Source organism: Rhipicephalus sanguineus, chromosome 5, assembly GCF_013339695.2.
Source record: "Rhipicephalus sanguineus isolate Rsan-2018 chromosome 5, BIME_Rsan_1.4, whole genome shotgun sequence".
Classification (NCBI taxonomy): domain Eukaryota; kingdom Metazoa; phylum Arthropoda; class Arachnida; order Ixodida; family Ixodidae; genus Rhipicephalus; species Rhipicephalus sanguineus.
In genome coordinates, this window is record NC_051180.1 from 67,741,513 (window position 1) to 67,757,509 (window position 15,997).

Sequence of the window (15,997 nt, forward strand, 5' to 3'; positions counted from 1 at the left end):
GCCACATAGAAAAAAAGCGCGTGTATGAAATCTGCTCCGCTAGGTGGCGGAAAAATCCCAGCTGCTTAGAGTGTTTGAGTGAACTGAATCAATGATTTTTCTTTAATTATTGTGGCAGTTAATTGGCTAACATAAGCAATGTTGTGCTACATACCACATGCATGCAAAATTCCCAGGTTTGTTTACACATTCTCTCAAGAGGTCCCGAATTGGCGAAAGCCGTCTTCTTTTGCTTCTCAGTCGATGTTTTGATCCTTGCCCGCCACTCCGCGAAAGCTCTGTGCCCCTAACGTCGTTTTGCGCTGCCTCCAAGATCAGGGGCCGAATTCACAAAACTTTCTCTTGCCTGCGCAATTTCTTAGCCACGAATTCTCGTATCTCGAGGGAATGCGATAGCAATGGTACGAATTTAACTTACTCGCCACTTTTGAGGGCAAGGAGGCAACGCGAAAGCCGATGAAACGACAAGGAAAGAAAGAAGTGCGCGCAGGTGATAGCAAGGCAGCACGCGAAGCGTCTAGCATCGAGGGTACACGATGATAGCGAATGTATTTTCGCCTGATTTTCGCTGTATCTCAGCTGCCAGTTCCGGGCGTCTGCTACAGCGCTTACGCATTGCAGCAGACGTCCTGGGGTCTTGCGCGAAGCCAAGTGCTCGCGTTTCATGGATGACCATAGCTAACCAAAATCTAGTTGCTCGATGGCGTTAATAGTCCGTGTGCTATCTCGTCAAGTGCAGGCGAACAACGCTCCAGATGCACCGCATCTATAAACCACACATAAATTGAAACATTGAAGATTTGAAGGTGTGAGCGAAACGTTCCCCCCCCCCCCTAGTTTACCAGAAACAGTTTAGTTACATTTTCATGAAGCTGCGCTGCCACTCAACTAATTAGGCATGTTCGAGCACGGTATGGTGGTTGCCATTAGGGTGTTTTGTAGCTAGACGTAAAATGTCGCATTTCTTACAAAGATCTCAGTACAAGACATAGGAGCGGCTTTTGAGCCTACGGAGAACGTTTGTACAGAAATATAAAGCAGCAGTAACAAAGGCATGATGCGCGTAATGCCGCAAGTTCAATTAACCGCAGCATTTTGACAGGGCCGGAATGCCAGAGCGATCGTATACGCTTAGATATGTGAACACGTAAAACGAGGAAGATTCGTCGGGAGGTTTCTACGAGCTAATGCTTTTCAGAAAACACGGCGAAGTCACTTCGTCCTTGCAAAGTTTGCGTGAGCAAACATAAAAGAAGTGGCGTTCAGTTGTCTCGGCCTGAAGTGACATCACTACACGTGCGCCTGGATTCACAGGGCGCGCGTGCTGCGCGTTTGCACGATTAACAAAAAGAAAAAAAAAAGAGACGGCGGTCGCGTTACTTACTAACGTCTATGGGAGCGAAAGCCATAGAAAAGCGAGCGAAAGTGTGATTGTGCTTATATATAAGAATCGAAGCAAATTAAGTGAGCAGTGATTTGTTTAGTGAAAGTTTATTTAAATGACGATAATCGAAACAAATGGAATATTCAATTAGTGAAAGTGACATTAGTGACAGTCAATTAGCGATAGTTGATTAGTGATGTCGCACTCGATACAAAGTGCACGGTAATATAGCCACACGTAATGGCTTTAACCTTCGAGTCACCTTAGGCAAATGCACTCGCATACCGTGTTTTTTTTTCTCTTTTTGATCGACTTTCGCCGGACATTTTGCATTAGGTGTCTTTCGAGGGAAAGATAATATATATACAATGAAGTAAGTGTGACAGTGGCAAGCTCTCTTGCGAAACACTGCAGCGGTGGTCGAGTCGTTACAGCGTCCGGCTGCAATGCGGGAGGTAGTGGGTTCGATTCGCAGTGTCGCCAAGCACTCACGTATTTTTTTTTATGGAAAAACAGATAGCAATGCCTGAGGGTATGTGTTTCGGGCACTCTTTTTTTGATAACGTGGCCTTTCCGCTCTCTTCTTTCACTCCCATTTAGACCCCCAAGACGATGCGCCGTGCTCCCTCACGGATCACAGAAATAAGAACTTTTTTTTTTTCTCTAACCACTACTATCGCAAGAGCGCCCAGTCCCGAAACCCAATTATCATACCTGGGCATTACTTTTCACGACTCTGGCTATTCGAGCGCCGGTCAGACATAACGGTGTTTTCAAGAACACCAATAGACACGCGGCGGCCAAACTGCTTGCGGCCAAGATGACTGCCTTTGTCGGGACATGTTTCCGTGCTAGTTGGGTGGCCTTCATTCCATGCAGCAGCGCAAAACGACAGGAACAGCGAGAAAAGACACACACACAGTGATGTGTTTTCTCTCTCGGTCTCTGTCGTGTTGCGCAGCTCCGTGTAATGCCTCTGTCAATGGTTCTAAAGAACTCCAGCAGGCTATCGAGTTCTGAGGAGAGGGCAAAGCAGTAGGCCTGCGAAAAAATTACGGCAAATTCATTTGCGTCATTAAGGGCTACTCTTCCCTTTGTAGGTACTTGAAAATTTTAAACCCAAGTTTATTCTTTATCAACAGCAGTTAAAGTATAGATGACAGGTGGACAGACAAAAATCCGCGTATTCAGCTTGACTAGTTTTGTGCCCTAAATAGTAATTGGCAACAGGTATGACAATACGTAGAAATACCACGCACATATGTAAAAGTATGTACAGCCACGAGCGAAAGCTTGGTTATGCTGGTTTGAAGTCGACTACTCTATTCTACATATTCGACAAACGCAATCTGTAGAAGCAATGTTACACGGAGGAACTGTCCTATAAACTTATTTTTGCTGGTTGGTTGCATAGTTTTCAACTTCTTGCTCAGAACTGTACGTTGGAAAATGAAACATCTTCTTTGAATGCGCACATTTTATGTAAGGTTACATTCATTTTTGCACAGTAGGAAACATACTTGAGAAATGAAAATGAGATTGAAAAAGGAGAACTAGAAAGCAAATAGGAAAATTCTTATAAAAGTTACAGTAAACAAAATAACGTAAGTTTTTGTTTCAGATACATGCATACACATACATACATACATACATACATACATACATACATACATACATACATACATACATACATACATACATACATACATACATACATACATACGTTGAGGTGTAGTTAATAGGATGAACTGCTATAAAACAACAATGCTGATACACTCAGTCTTGAGCACATGAGGTTTCAAGGCAGTAACGTACGAGAGAAATCTCTCACCACTTTTATGTGCCAACTCGGCATTTCTCGAACCCTCCTGGAACAATTTGATGCATAGTTCCTGTTGCTGCCCACTCACAAGCAATTTTTATACATTTGGTGGGCGGCAGCCCACGACGATATATAAGAAAAGAGCCCCTGATAATGTGATGCCAAGGAAAAGCGCAATGCATCACATTTTGGTACATGTCTGCAATATGACACATAGATTATTTACATAGTCGGGCACATTGACAACACTATAACAAGCCTTGTTAGGTGACGTGGGCTGAAAAATTGGCACAGGTCGGACAAATTCTGGACCAATACATAAATAAAGCAATTCGCTGTTACTAAGCTCCTCGGTACAAAAAATGCTGTTGTTGACATGTCAAGACCCTATTGCTTCTCCTGAAAACACTCCTCAAAAAGGTTTAGAAGTGTGCACATTGAGAGACTGCTGTATAGCAGTCTCTCATTCCGCTCGAAAAAAAATTTCAATGCACTTCTGGACAAGGCATGTGATGTGAAGCTTCAGTGCCTTGCATGTATATCTTGCTGCTGGCCTCAGCTGCAATGTTTATCAGCAGAAATGTGCAGAATAACATTTTATATAGTACCACGCTGAAGTAATTATGTTTCAGGCGCATAAAACATGGACAACAATAAATTATTTAAAAACATTTACCCGGCACAGTTTACAGAATCTTAAATACATTTTCATGGAGCAATGACAGCTTATCTGATGATAGTAGTAATGGTTATCAGCCTAGAAATTTGTTTGAAGTCGCCAGTTTCAAGATTAGAGTATACCAACAGCCTTCTTCAGGCTAAACCATTGTACAGACGCAACAAAAGGCATAAGTAAATGCATGCTATAATCACCCTACAAAAAGCAATAAATACTTTCAGCAGTAAAATGAGCAAAGCTGCATAGATGATGAACTATTTGCAGAGTATACAATTACATAATGGAGAAACCTATGGCAACAAACGCTATATGAAAAAAAAATTAAAACTTACACAGTACATGCAGAGAGGGTGACTGTTGAAGAGGACAGACAGGCGACGGAATAACATTACACCGGTGCTAAAACTTGTTGGACGTACTAGGAATAGTGATGCTCCTCTTGCATCTAAATATTCCGTGGAGAAGGACTTTCCAGAGCTTATATAAACAGAAAATCATTTGTGCTATACTAATGCGCGTATCCTGAACGACTATATCGACCAAGTGCAAAATTACCTGCTTCAATGGTTTCATTCTTGCACTACCAAACATGAAAACACGGTTTTGGTTGCCGACCATGGCTGCTGTTTCTAATGGCAGTGAAATGCAGACACACATGCACTTTGATTTACGAGCATGTTATAAATTCAAGGTAGCCGAAATTAATTTGCACACTACTACTACAGTGTGCTGTACATTAATGTCAAGGTTTTGTATATTAAATGCAGAATTTAATTAATTTTGAATCCTCAAGTGCAAGGAATTGCTGAATGATGCACTGCTCAACAATTAAACTGCAGCTGTGCAGATTCTCACCATACAATTCAAACTGTTCCAGATATCACAATGCATTCTGTCTGTTGACGTGCACATTGAACAGCAGGACACAGTCACTGGTAGTCGCTGTCTACTTGTTCGCCTTGTGCGTTTTGTCCGAGATACACTGTACGATTAGATGACAGTGAGGCACCTGATCCCGTGGTACTGCTGGAACATAGAAAATGCAGATGATTGTTACAACCGTGCTATGTGTAAAACTGGACAACTGATATGTGCTAGAAACTCCAGCTCTCGTATTTTCAGAAGCCGATGACAAGTATTAAGAAATATTAAAAACAACAAAAAGGTCTGAACATAGAGCCACCAACAATGAAGTCTTTGAAAAAATATTTTATGATATAAATGTATAACTACGATGTTCATTTTGAAGGCAACAAACTTCTGCCTAATAGTGAGACATAAGCCAATAAAGTATCTTCTATTTCGACTTTACACTAGGTGCAAGAAGCCGACCACAAATGAGTTCACTGTGCTATATTCTAAGAAAAAATGAAGTATTTGGGGAGTATTGCCACCCCACAACTACAATCGTCATCCATCTCACGTACTTTCCTCGCGTTACCACCACGCGTCATTAGAGTGACAACATTCTTGATAGGAAAGTGCCAAGAGCCAGGTTTTCAAAAAAGAAAACCCGAGCAAGCAAGATTACGTTATTGTTGTGTGGCAGAAATACTAAAAAATACTCTCTTCTTAGAGTGTACTCATGTATTGCTATGTTACAAGACAACAGCTATTGTTCATCACTTTAACGTTATCTAACATAGCCACGTCATCATACAGTGTGCAGGAACAATTTTGAAGACTAGAAAGCGCAAAGCACTTGCGGATTATGTGTGTTTTTGTTTCTCAAAGCCGTTTTTCCTACCAAAAGGACTCTTTGAAAAAAAAATGCACTTGATTAGGAGAAATGATTGTGAGCAACAAACACACTCATAATCCACAAATGCATGTTAATAGGCTCTTATGGTTTCCACAAACACTCACCATCATCACTATTGCTGTCAATGCCATGCCGGACGGATATGCTGTGTCGTGCTCAGAACACCAAATGTGCACTGTATGACTTGTCTTGCATGGGTGGGGGCTGCACTGCACTGCTGCTCAGCTGGGCCAGCCACGGACCGGAGGGTGAGCACCCATGGCTCTCAGGCATAGGGAGAGTCACCTTCAGAGATCAACAAGCGTGTATTCAGGTCAAATACGATTTGTAGAAATAACCGTGAGACTATGCAATTGTGCTGAGAACATGTACGACGGAAATGCAACATATGCAACAACATTGAAAAAAAGATGAGCTTTTTAAAAAAGTGCGCATTTACTGCTCCTGTGTTGCCTGAGCTCTTTCTCCCTGCATGTTGCGAACAGCCAGGCGATTTTCACCCACTTGCTATTTCCATACAGAGCACTTGATACAGTGAGTGTGTCACAAGCACAAGAGCTCAATAAGCCATAAAAGTATTTGTGCTATTTCAAAAGCACAACTTTCCAGTCTCACATGTATGAAGTAAAATTCATAAGCTGCAGACTTTACACTTGCGACATTGTCAATTCCATCATAGTTTGCTTCTCCTTAAGTGTCCAATTAGCATTGGTGCGTGACAATAATACAAGCATCCACTGTTACTAACAATGTTTGGGTTGTGAAGGTGTGTACATTAACCGGTGTTTACTGTACCATCTGTACTTTGAAAAAAACTAACCTAGCAACCAGCCATTAGGCAGTTTTCTGCCCTTGAAGCTCCCAGGAAGAGCACAGTCCATTCAGATGAGGCTGCCATGCGTGCTTCCAGGCCCCTTTGAGGTCGGCTGGATGATGACACCCCTACCATTGCGAAAGACTTGTACATTTAGGGAGCACAAGTCCTTCCTATTTCTGTACAGGTGCTCCAAGTCATAAGGTGGCTTGATTTGCCAGTGCTTGCAATCGATGGATTCCAGGACCTTACGAAAGTCTGCGATCTGTGAAGAGGCCAAATACGATATATTCAAAAAAACATCATTGAAAGCGCTCTTAATACATATTTGGCAGTAACATCACTTAGTCAAAGCTATCAAATATGCTATATTCAATTTGCAACAAACTGAAGCCCCATGTAAGCTTTACATACCGCAAGATATGTATGTCCTTGTAAAATATAGTGCTGCCACAGCAGTAACCTTCTATACAAGTAATTTTGTAATATAAAGGGAATTCCTGAAGAAGTGCTTCATGGCTCCTGGAAAATAAATTCGCATCAATTATTTTTATCTCAACTGTCAAGCGTGGTAAACAGACAGGCTCCTCTTAATAACCAGATAATAACCTGCTTAACCCAAATCATAAACACTGCTGGTGTACTTGCTCATATTGCAATATATGTATATTGGCCATATATACGTATATACAAAGCGGTAGTAGTACATTTTTCGTACTGGAACTTAACATGGGGTGACATTACATCTGCTGGGATGAAAAACTTACAAACGTACGTTATAGCGCTACACGAATAACAACGAAATTAGTTGTGCAAGTTCAACTCACCGATGGCACAACGATATTAGCAGCCGTCAGCGTCATCGGAAATCCAATGTGCTCTGCAGCCACAGGCAAAAGACGTCTGTGGACAGGAAGCTGCCGTTGACGTAGAAATGCAAGGCTAGCAAGACGTGTACGTCCACTGGTGAAGCGTGAGAAATCGGCGTGGGCCGCTGTAGTCAAGGCTCCAGTGCCGAGCAAAACGACAGGACAAATGCACTTGAAAACCTGTAGTTAGCAGGTGCTGGTCTACGACTTCATCCAAGGCAAGGCTCTAGTGAGAAGTGTGTTCTGTCCGGATCGAAGCGTGACGTTCACGTGCTTTCGCTGCCAGGTACAAGTCCAAGTTTTCACCGGAGAACAGTCAAGGCGTACTGCGAAAGCAGCCACATTTACAGGAGAATGTTTCGGCGTGCGACTTCGGTTCGACACGTTATGACGTTCGGATTACGGTTATCACAAAAAGGAGAAGCAACGAGTTAAAAAAGAAAACGCCAAGCCCAGCGCCAAATCCTTAAAGCCCTCATAAAGCACCATCGCAACTTCGTAGGACGAAACACGGTTATCAACGCTTTTATATTCTGTCACACGGGCACAGCCTCTTCACAAGTCTTGGAAATGTCAACACAGCACCACTGTTCACAACGCACATCGTTTCACTCCCAAACACTGCATTTGCCTGGACTGCTCACAAGAAAATAGAAGCGCACGGGCTAACCCGTGGCGAAGCAAGAACCAAACACAGAGCGTAGTTCATGCGTTACCGTGCGAGCACAGAATCACTCAAGTAACGTGCCGAAATGTTGTCAATTCGAAATGCCGCACTGCACCTCACTGAGACACTGTGAAGCGAAGCAAACAAACTGTTACCGACACTCAAACACGCACTGCAGGCTCCTCGAATGCTAGTTACCGTCGGTACACAGGCGCCGATCCCCGCTTCATACACACACCGAGGCACAGGCTTCGCTACGCTTCACCGCGCACCAAGAGACACTGTCGTCTGTCTTCACACTGATTGCGCGCACCGGAAAAGCAGCGGTATTCACAGCACATCCAGTCGAACGCTGAAGGAACTCATGCGTTTGCGAAAATCGGCGCCGACACCTACAGTTTACGGCGCCATGTTGTTCTTACAAACTGCGCAGCAGGGGGTAGGCGCTAAGACAACTTAGAAAAAGCTCTTTCGCGTTGATCGCGAGAAGATAAAAAGTTCTCTTATGTGCGAGGGGGAAGATATGACGAACACGACAGGAGCGCGCGATGAAAGAAGTGTTTTGTCAACGTCATAAGATGGGCTGTTGTAGAGAGTACTGCTTCCCAACCAATCACGAGTTGCACCTCTCGCCCAAGCCGTCGTCTGCTATCGTTTGTCGTCTGCTACGATAGTAGCCTCCTGCGGGGGTTTCGCCTTATCTACGCGATGATTTCCAGGTCAAGCTGACGCTTCTGAGCACAAAATACATATATGAGCGGGTGAAGCCACCTTTAATTGATATTCTCAGGCCAAGTTAAATGGCAGTTAATAATCAAAGGGACATGAATTCGGCAAAGGTTTGTTTATACTCGAGAATCGTGAGCATTCGCACTTATTTTCGACGTCATTTCAAATTACTGGAGTCATTTCTTTCTGACTACTTGCCACATTAACGCGTTCCGTTTCGGTTTCCGAACAGTGAAGGTCGAAAAGCTCGATTTGTTTGTGATTTCCTGCGTAATCACGCACATCTATAATATGCTGTGATAATGCAATGTACGAGCTCGCTCTGGATCTGCCCAAAGTGCATAGCGACAGCTGCATTTCGGAGATCGTGCCTATTGGTCAGTTAAAGCCAATCCAACTAGACAAGTTATGGAATCACATAATAGGCTTTAATAATGGCTAACTGAAATGCTCCGTTCAATATTATTACCAATAACACGCAGCTGATGTGCTCCTCTGAACCTCTTTGGTGGTAATTTCGACCAATGCTGCGTACATCATCATAAGTTGGACATCTCATTGGAGGAAGTAGGACGCAACACAACAACATAACAAAAAAATGTTGACCAAATACCGCACCGCTTTCGACTTCATCGACCATTCATGTAGAACTTTGGTTTTAATCCAACCACAAGCCTTTGCATGCATAATTTTTCGCCATTGACAACCAATAGGCTTCTTTAATTACTGCGACTCACAGCTTATTGGACGACTACGAGTGTCAATACTGTCCATAGCGTTCAAGCGAAACAACACACGAAACTCAAAGCGCCGAAATAAATTAAAACGTGCCAGCAGTCATCAAGCAGCCTTACATGGCCGTGAATTAGCTTAAAATCAGCCATGGCACCAAGATACCCGCCGCAGTTGCATGTTCTAAACAGCCATATTGTTCGTAAGAGTGGTCCGGACCACTCTTGGGATTTCCTCGTAGCCACGCTGTTTCTGCGCAATTTTTTTTGCTTCGTGAATCCACTTACGAGCCTTTTTCAGTGACGTCACCAAATATAGCAACTGCATCACCATCGCTGGCATGCTCCTTGACAGTCGCAGCGCGCTTTACCGCAGCGGCCGATGTGATAACGACGGCTCTTACGACGTTTTTTTCGCTTCGTGAATCGACTTACGCGACAAAATTTCTCTTACGCGACAATTTGCTCGTAAGTGAGCTTTGTGAATTCGGCCCCAGATGCATTGCACGCTTCCTGCACCTCAACTAATTTTGTACTGGCTCTGGTACTGCCCCACCTTTTACCATGAGATGATTTCGTCTGATGACTTCATCGCTTGACCTCATGTTACGTGATGTCACAGTAACGTCATACTGACGCCGTAATAACGTCACAAGTTTTGACGATCTGTGAGGTCATGATGGCGTCACAAGTGATGTCACTAGCCGTAATCAGTGACCACGTGACGTTTCTCCTGGTTCGTGTTGATGCCGCCGCCGCAGACGGTCACTTTTCTCGGCATTGAAGCATCTAAGGCTTTCGCCTTCAACTGTAACTCCTAACTAGAGCTAGAACCAACAATTTCGTACCAGTTTGAAGAACGAGATCTCAGAGGCCACCAAGAAAGAAGCATGCGGATGAGATATGCTCCACCAAGTGCCGCAACGCCATTCACTGTCGGTTAATCTTGACCAAATCTAGAATGACCAAGTCTGCAACGGCAAACAAGAGTGACAGAAAATCTAGTTCACTGCATATACACTTCCAATAATTTTCCAGATAACTGCGAAGATAACCAGAGGTGGAATTCTGTAAGAATCCAAAAAGTGCTCTGCCCATTTTAGAGTGTTCCAGTTGGATAGGGCTCAACAGTAGTGGTTACGATCGAGCCAGTCAGCCAGCTCTCGAGCTCTATCCAATCATCATGCACTGAAATGAACAGATCATACTAGTTGACTCTTGAAGAACAGTGCTCCAGCTATAACGTGTACTGTAGTCAAACCCAGATATACTGAACCTGAAGGGCAACACAGAAACAGTTCGATATAATGGTGATACCATCTGAGAGACGCAGGTCTTGGGTAGTATGCTTCACTGCCCAACAGTTAATCCTTTCCAATAGTGCAGGCAACTGCTGGTGTTTGTACATTAATCAGGCGAACAGACAGAGCATTTTAACACCTTTGCCACCTCTGCTTTCAGTCAAATATGCACATAATTCAAGTAATGCTCATGCTCTCGTCAAGAATGTGTAAGTGTAGGTCCACGGTATACTGAAATCTGTTTAAAACTGAAAAAAAATATATATATATTACACCATCTCCCGCTAAAGGGGACCATGAGGCGATGCGAAGCCGGAGCACTTGCACGATCGCGCTCCGTTGGCGTTCGTTGCCCATGCTACCGACCTCGGCCTCGTCGCAAAGGCACCCAGAGAGCCAGAAACCCTCTCCTCACTTCCCGCTTCTGGAGCCGAGCCGGCAAGCAGCAGCAACCGGGAGGAATGCTGTACGCAGCGGGACAGAAATTGGCCGCGTATCTGCGTGCGTGTCGCCGAAATGTCGCCGAAAGACGATAGATTAGCGCTGCGTGAGATATGGGCGCTATCTGGCAATACGTCGGGAAACATGAGTTTGTGCACATGGCCTCCGAGATGGCGGGCGCGCGGCAGGTGTCGCGCCCGTCATCTCGGAGGCCATGTTGTACAGAGGGCACGGAGGAAGTTCTTTCCTTTTTCCGTGGTAGAGGGCGTTCGTCTGCGTGCATATCTCATTTTCAGCGCAGCCGTATTGTCAGCGCAGCTTAAGGAACTAGGGTCTTTAGGATTACGTATTTATGTATTTTCTATTAAAGGAACACAACACCTGATACTTACCTAGTGATGTTGCGCCTCAGATATGCGTAATGTTTGCTTTTTTGTCGACAATGTACACAAGTATGAACATATTCAGCCGTTAAAGATGGCTGGCCCTTCGGCAAATGGTTCAACTTTCGCTGGGTGGCTAAATCGGGTGACAGACAGACAAACCAAAATTTCTGCGTTTAAGTTCCCCAAGAAAGACTATCGTGCTATCGTCTTTAAAACCCGTTCGCACCCCCGCAGCAGGAGAGTGAGACAAGCAGCCACGCCTCAGACGTCCCCCCCCTCCCCTGGAAGCACACTGCGCCGCCCTCCTGCTCCCCCGCCGACTCTCCTGCGGGCAGCAGCCCAGAGGAAACCCGCTTGGGCGGTTCGCCTCCTGCGCATGCGTAGTGTGAGTGCGGATTAGCCCACTGCAGGACATACCCCCGAGCAAGAGATGCTTCGCATCTAAAATATGGAGAATATAACTCACCTAAAGACTGTGTTACCAGCCTTGTCTGCTTTCCATGCCTTATCGAGAGCGCAATCAACTGTGATGGCTTCTTCCATGATGTAGTTGTTGCCGTTGAATACCTGGTGCTGTAAAGTGGAACGCAATTCTCTTTGTACTGTCAAACACTGTTATCATATCGTCTTTTCTTGGAACAACGGTGAAATAAAGGGCTAGGTAATAAGTGTCAGTAAATTGGTATATCATAACGCGTTTCTGTTCACCTACTCGCAGATGCGCTAACGCCGGCAATTGAACGCGCCACTTTTCCAAATTAGCGGTCGGGTGGTCAGTGCGACAATATAGAGATCATTGCTGTACGCTCTGTATAATGTGCCGTCTTACGCAGCCTCATGAACTCAATGCCCCCGCTGCCTACACATACGTACAAGAAAACTTCGCTAAAAACGGTATTTACTGATTCAACCACCAACTCCAACAAGTCCGTGTGCGAAAGCCCATGGAAAAATGAAGTGCGCACGGACATTTACTCTTTCAATGGCGTATAAGCGGAAGGAACAGCTTCCGCGTCAATGCACGGAAATAAGTGGGGTCCGATTTGCTCGTTACCGAGTGGAATCGCTACGCGGCGCTTCTCGCCAGAGGCGTTGCTTAACGAGAAGAGACTTCCCCCTCCATTTACTGTCCTGGCTTCCTTCTCATTTTCTTTATTTTTTAAGCTCATGAACTTCACACGATCCTGTGGCTTCCGTGCGACGAATACGCGCCGCAGTTTTTCCTGTGGGAAACAGGCTTGAAAAAGCTTTTACTAAGGATTTTTGCCCATACTTCTGGTAGCGTAACTTCCGTAGAAGCCCACGTGTCAAGCCGGTGGCTAGTTGTTGCAACAGTCGCCATCTATGTGAGGAGGGGACAAACAGAATTAAAAAAAAAGAAAAAGATGATGTCACAACCGGAAGCTGAAATGACGTCACGTTTTAACGCGATGGGCGCGAAATTATGCAATTGTTTGACAGGGCGCCGCTTCTTAGTTTTCTTTTTTTTTATAGCTGCACGTTCTTTTTCTTATCACTGTGACGGCTCCATAATGGAAGCCTGCAAGATAACGGGAAGACGAAAAAGACAGATTTGATAAATAAGGTGTATTTTATTGGCGAAATATTGCAGTTGAACAGGATATTACCCCAAAATATATAACACAGAAATCAGAAGTAGCATAACAATTCAACGTACACACAAACCTTGCACACGTGTTGCTCTTGCATCCGTAGACAGCACAGCGTTTCTTCGCGTAGCGTGGCGGACTCATCGTACCGAAGGACGACAGCACGTCGGTCGTGCGCTGGCAAAACACAGTCACTGAAACGGTTCCCGATGGATGCGATGGGCTATATTACCTTCTGCCAAGTACCACGACTAGAAAACAACGCTTATGCGAGGAAATCACCTACGGACGACAGGCACAAACCTACTGCGCAAAAACGAGCGACGCCATTTGCATCTGAAAATGCGCAAAACCGTTGGCCCATGTTACCAGACTGCCTACATGTGCCCGCTGTTTCTGAAAATAAACGAAAAAAATTGGCCACTCAACCACATACCCAAGACTAAAGTTTGATTAAAGTAATCTACTAATTTAATTCGTGACAAATAAAATTAAAACTAATGAAAATAAACGTTTAATTATTTTTTGTTTTCATTATTTGTCCCCCCCTCACCTAGTAGCGCTTTAATCGTCACGCGGGTGTTGATGTTTGTCGCAATAGGTTTCCGACCACTTTTCGTTCCAACTTTCGCGACCTGTTTAGATTGACCTTGATACTTCTGCCAAGTCACGTGTCTTGTGTCAGCGGCTTTAAATAGATCATCGTGCCGATCCTGTGGCACTGTCCTATAGGCGCTCGTGGCTCCCTCAGTTACCGGGGGCGCCATCGACAGGAAAGAGTAGTGTGGTTCCAATAGCAATTCTTATTCATCAGAGTTGACTCATTCACTGGCATTGTTGCGTTAAGAAGAAAACATTCGAGGAGTGAACGTCTTTTTTTTTTCAAAATCGGGATTTCAGACATCACTTTCGTAGAATTGCACGGAATACTACTTTTTAAGCTTTCAAAACTAGTCAGGCTAGAAACCCGCATAGTTTTAGGCTATGTTCGGCAGCCGTATTGCAGCACGCGGGCACGCCCATATGTCAGAAACACGAACGGAGGTGAATTCATGCGTGGTAGTACACGAATGTCCACTTACAAATGCATAGGAAAGTACACGAGTAGTGTTAAAAGTTGCAGTGGTTCGTCCACGTGTGCGCTACAATAGATGAGTGAATCCTTTGAAAACTGACGCCTCAGTCTGATAAAAACAATGTATTGCGCCACAAAAACGTGGAAAAGACGAGCACGCATGTAATTATTCACAAAGATATTCAGTGGTGCAATGCATCTAAAAGCATTGGACTGGCTTAGTGAACACACTTTTGTCGCTACAAACACCTCAGCAATCTTTTTTTTTTTTTTTTAGAATAAGGGACGTCGAGTGCTTTCAAAGCCATTCTCTGTGTGCAAGCGCACAAAGAGGAGAAAACGTTTTCAGAGGAAGCTCGTAAAAGAACAGGCAATATGAAAGAAACTATAGGGCCGAATTGACGAAGCATTTTGTTCGGAGGTGAGCTTTGTCAATGGCCCGTAGCTTTTGTTATTAATATGTCCAGCATGGGGCTGTGCTCAATTTCCCTTTAAGGACCCTCTAACGTAGAACAGTCTTTCTTTCTTTGTTTCGATCTTTCTTCCTTTATTTCTTGTTGACGTAGGGGGAGTTCGGGTAGGGCTTTCTTCCTGAATGCACAACGATATACTCAAAGCCCTGAAAAAGCATGAGTCGTTTTCCGCCATTGCCTCCCACCCACATCACGTTCCGCAAGCCGGGAATTTTGCGTGAAAGTGGATACAGCCATCTCAACTGCCTAACGACACTCGCTTGTTTTTGCCGTTGCTAGTACGATCACGAGTCGGCAGGTTGCGTGCTGTGCGACCACAGGGCGGTGAGGTGTGGGCCTGGACATGCAAACTGCAGGAGACATACGAGATGGCACTGAGTAAACGCGTACACATTTATAAGTAACGATAGCATCGAATCAATATGCGTTGTCGGTCATGACACGCAATATGACACCGCTAGATGTCAGCTGTTCCCTCTCGTTTCGATTGCTGTTCGTGAGGAGGGGTTCTTTGTGATTCTGATGGCAAAATAAGCGCAGGAAAAGGCACTCAATTCTGTGTCATTCTATGTTATGCTTCAGTGACGTAGGCAGAATTGATTTGCTTGCGGTTGCGACATACCACTATACATGTTCGTGCGTGTGTGTATGTGAGCGCCTATATATGCACACACATAAAAATATAAAAATTTCTGGGGGGGGGGGGGGGGGTTCGAACTACACAAACCATACGGCACCAAGCTAACAGAAAGGCGAAATATAATAACATAACAGAGCCCGTTTAGAAACAGACACTCGCGCGTAGAGGACGTTTGCTCGATGGTCGGCCATTGCAAACAAGTTGCACCCAGGATGCTATACAGACACGGTGGGGGTTCCCACGGTATTCTAAATCAATTTCTCAATCTTGAAGATTGTACTAAGTTACTCTGCGTCTTCGTATCATTAGGCATGGTGCCCATGGAGTTCTATGATTCGTGAATAGCGTCGAGGGATGTCAGCGGGTCACACAAGGAAGATCTTGCCTATTGTTTTGTGCTTTTTATTTTATTGGGATAAATATTCGCCCTAAGGCCTGTACTGTGTATGAATGGACTGTGATTTGTTGTTCCTATTTTCATGCGCAACAAGATCATACCTGGTAGTGGCACTGTAGCGGCCACGTCTGCAGACAATCCGCCTGCATACCTTGACAGGTCTCTTCTTGATGATAGGCAGCTGCTCCCGTCACTGAAAATGGATTGAAATTTTATA

At 44.5% G+C, this 15,997-nt stretch overlaps 1 long non-coding RNA gene across 1 annotated transcript; it reads right to left on the reverse strand.

The window, feature by feature from the left end:
• Positions 1–5,770: 5,770 nt before the first annotated feature.
• On the reverse strand, positions 5,771–7,400 carry LOC125758547 (uncharacterized). The gene is made up of 3 exons (XR_007416207.1): positions 7,289–7,400; positions 6,468–6,726; positions 5,771–5,932 (listed from the first exon to the last, which is right to left on the reverse strand). It is a non-coding gene; the product is annotated as an uncharacterized LOC125758547 (long non-coding RNA).
• Positions 7,401–15,997: the final 8,597 nt, after the last annotated feature.